The following is a 3,972-nucleotide window of genomic DNA, read 5'->3' as shown; positions in this document are numbered from 1 at the left end:
GTGCACGATGTTCTCTAAAGAAGAGGAAATTGGGAAGGCTGCTCCAAGGAGGTTACCCTGGTGGAAGGATGAATACCTGTTAAATGAATGGGACTGGGGATGGGTTTAGGAAAAAACCCAAGAATATGTATGAAAACAAGAAGAGGCAGTCAAAAATATCTGGGATTAAAAAAAAAACAAACAAATAACCTTTAAATACCATTCACAGGGAACTAGTTATAAATGATAAAATAAGCTACACAGTGGAATACTACACAGATACAAAAAATGAATGCAATAGAATTAGATATGCTAATATAAGATAATCTCCAAGATACAGTATTTAAGAAAAAAAAGCAAAGTACAGAGCCCTGTGAATTGTATAATCCCACTAGTGCTAAAGAAAAAAACAGGGCATGGGAGGTGAGAAGACTGTGCCTACACACACATTCATAAAACCTTCGCCTAAGTAAGAATACTTCTGGAAATAAAAATGAAATACACTGGAAAGAGTGATTGAGGATACGAGGCAAGAGAAAGAATGTCTTACAACGTGTTTTTCATATTGAGATGCTAATGCGTGCATATTAATTCTTTGTTTAAAAAATGGATTAAGTATTTTTAATTAATTTTTATTGGAGTATAGTTGATTTACAATGTTGTGTTAGTTTCTGTTGTACAACAAATTAAATCAGCTATACATACACACATGCCCACTCTTTTTTAGATTCTTTCCCCATATAGCTCATTACAGAGTACTGAGTAGAGTCTCCTGTGCTATATACTACGATCTTATTAATTATCTATTTTATATATAGCAGTGAGTATATATCAATCCCAAGCTGCCAATTTATCCCTCCTGTCTTCTTCCCTCTTGGCAACCATAAATTTGTTTTCTACATCTGTGACTCGATTTCAAAGTATTTTAAATGTCTGCTGTTAGAGATCAAATAAAGGGAAAACAAATGCCACGTAACAAATTGTTCCTCCTTCTTAGAAAGTGTCCCATCACTAGGGGGCCCAAATAGAACCTTGACTACTGCCAGGCCAGATGATGCAGACAGGGAATGAGGGGGATTCAAGTATTGATATTAGCTGGATGAGATGCCCTTCTCGGTACCAAAGCGCCAGGAGGCTCTCAGACTCTACATGTGAACATCTATAGGCAGAGCTTGCATCACTGAATTCAATGAAAGGAGCCCATCATCAGTACTCCATGAAGTCACTGAGTCCATAACTTATTAGAATGTCGACCTTCTGAAAGTCTGCAAATAAACAATAAAGCCGCACTTAACCAAGATTTAAATATATTTGTGTCAACAAACACACTGTGGGTCAGAATCACTACTTTCAACACTGTCAGGCAGCATCTACTATAAATATTTTTTCTCGCGTAGGCTACTCCTTGGTTCTGTTGAAAATGGCTTGCCCATTGCCCCTGACCACCTCACTCCAGCCCAGGGAGCAGTCATCTTCTCCTTATGCTCACCAGGGCGGCACAGCCTTTGTGATATGATCATTTAGCTTTCCCGGGAAATTTCCTTTGAGCTCCTCATTGTTGGAAAAGAGATTTTCTCCACTGCCTGAAACCCACTGGTGGGTGTAATTCAAGGTATTATGCCTCAGGGAAGAACATTAATAAAATTTGGAAACAATGAAGAAACTGTGGGTTCCGAGTGAATCAGTATGTGATTAGCAGCCCACATTGAAGTGAAGTCGCTCAGTCGTGTCCGACTCTTTGGGACCCCATGGACTGTAGCCTACCAGGCTCCTCCGTCCATGGGATTTTCCAGGCAAGAGTACTGGAGTGGGGTGCCATTTCCTTCTCCAGGGGATCTTCCCAACCCAGGGATCGAACCCGGGTCTCCTGCATTGTAGGCAGACTCTTTACCATCTGAGACACCCGGGAAGCCCCAGCAGCCCACATTATCAGATTTAAAATATGAACACGAGAGCGCCCTGTGGCTAACCTGCAAGGTTAAAATACCAATCCCAGCACCCCGTCCCCTGCCCTGGGCTGTGGCAGCAAATACTATCTCCAAAGGCCTTATGTCAGTGTCATTAATTTACTGGTTGTATTTCCTGTCTATCGGGAACTTCAGTTTTTCATAAAACTATAAATTGATGAATGTGAGATCACTGACTCAATGGACATGAATTTGAACAAACTCCAGGAGATAGTGAAGGACAGGGAAGCCTGGTGTGCTACAGTTCATGGAGTCACAAAAAGTTAGAAACGATTTAGCAGCTGAACAGCAACAATGCGGTAAAGTCCCTAAAGCGACACCAAAGGCATGGGGGTTTCATGAGTACATTTCATGATCAATGAAATGTTTCTTGAGCAACTACCATATACAGCATACATTCAGGGATACGTAGTTGATGTTTCATCAAAATAAGTCATTGTTCTATGTGATATTTCTCTAACTATGGGCTTCTCACACTTTCTACCCTAGTGGAAATGGTCTCCTATCTTTCAAGACTCTACTCCTCCTTCAAGGCACAACTGAATCCTGCCTCTTTCAACAGTATCCCTGATTCCCTGATATCCTTCTCCTTTGAGACCCCATAGTGCTTTGTATGCTCTCGAGAGTATATTCCATGAATGTCATGATGTAATAGTTCCCTGTATTTATTCCTTATTCTCCTTCCCAGAGGGGAGGATCCTGATTGCTTGATCAGGATCTCTGCCCATGCTGTGCCCAGCACAGAGCCTTGGAAACAGCAAGCTCTCAAAATTTTTCAAGTAAAGAAGAGAAATTATCGGACTTCCTTGATAGTCCAGTGGTTAAGAATCCGTCCATCAACGTAGGGGACAAAAGGTTTGATCCCTGGCCCAGGAAGATCCCACATGCTGTGGGGAAACTAAGCCCATGTGTTGCAACTCCTGAGCCTGCACTCTAGAGCCCGTGCTCTGCAACAATGGAAGCCACTCCTATGAGACACCCACGCACCACAACAACAAGTAGCCCCTGCTCACCTCCCCACTAGACAAAGCCCTTCCACAGCAACAAAAATAGATATTTTTTAAAAATTTAACTGTCAGAAAACTAAAGAAAAAGAAAGAAATTACCATGAGATGTTTGTAGAGAACTGAATAGTGGCCCCCAAAATACATGTCTGCCTAGAACCTGGGAATGTGCTTATTTGGGAGAAGGGTCTTTGCAAATAAGTGAAGGATCTCAAGACAAAATCACCCTGCATTAACCACATGAGCCCTAATCCAACGACACAAATTCTTCTAACAGACAGAAATGAAGGCTGAGATGCAGAAGAGGAGGAGGCCCTGCGGAGGCCCCGTGAACACACAGGCAGGAGCCGGAGTGACACTCAGACAAACCAAAGAATGCTTGGAGCCACCAAAGCTGAACGAGGCCAGGGAGAATCCTTTCCAAGAACTGTTTGGAGAGAATGTGACCCTGCCAACACCTTGATCTCTAACTTCTATCTTAAAAAACTGAGAGAATCCATTTCTTTTGTTTTAAGACTCCAAGCTTCTGGTAATTCGCTACAACAGTAATAGGAAGTGAATAGAGATAGAGTTTCTGGCTTTAAAGCAAATAGTTGGAGGGAAAACACTGGCAGACTTTATACAAGGATATCCACACATAAAAAGACAACAGTAAAATCCAAGGTTACTAGGTGCTACATAAGTTGCACAGATTTCAGATACAGGTATTCATTCATTCTGTAAAAATCAGTTAATCACCTGTTATGCTCCAGGCTCTGAGAACACAGCAGTGAGCAAGGTGGGACTGCTCCCAGCCTCACGGAGACTGGGAAGAAACTGCAAAACCCAACAGCCCCGCCAAACCCAGGCAGGTGATAGAAAGCAATAACATAGTGTGACTGGATCTTTCATTCAGTTTACCACTTATGATAAAACAGGGAAACAAACACTTCTTTACTTTAAAAAAAAAATAGCAGCACGACCATGATGATAAATTACAGCAACACTCAGGTTTCATTTGGTGATACAGTAGGGGGAAGTGG

At 41.8% G+C, this 3,972-nt stretch overlaps 1 non-coding gene across 1 annotated transcript; it reads right to left on the bottom strand.

The window, feature by feature from the left end:
• Positions 1 to 1,816: 1,816 nt before the first annotated feature.
• On the bottom strand, positions 1,817 to 1,888 carry TRNAC-ACA (transfer RNA cysteine (anticodon ACA)). The gene has a single exon. It is a non-coding gene; the product is annotated as a tRNA-Cys (tRNA).
• Between the last annotated feature and the right edge of the window lie 2,084 nt (positions 1,889 to 3,972).

This window comes from Budorcas taxicolor, chromosome 1 (genome assembly GCF_023091745.1).
Source record: "Budorcas taxicolor isolate Tak-1 chromosome 1, Takin1.1, whole genome shotgun sequence".
Lineage (NCBI taxonomy): Eukaryota > Metazoa > Chordata > Mammalia > Artiodactyla > Bovidae > Budorcas > Budorcas taxicolor.
The sequence above is the reverse complement of the archived record's forward strand: the minus strand, read 5'-3'. Positions and strand labels throughout refer to the sequence as shown.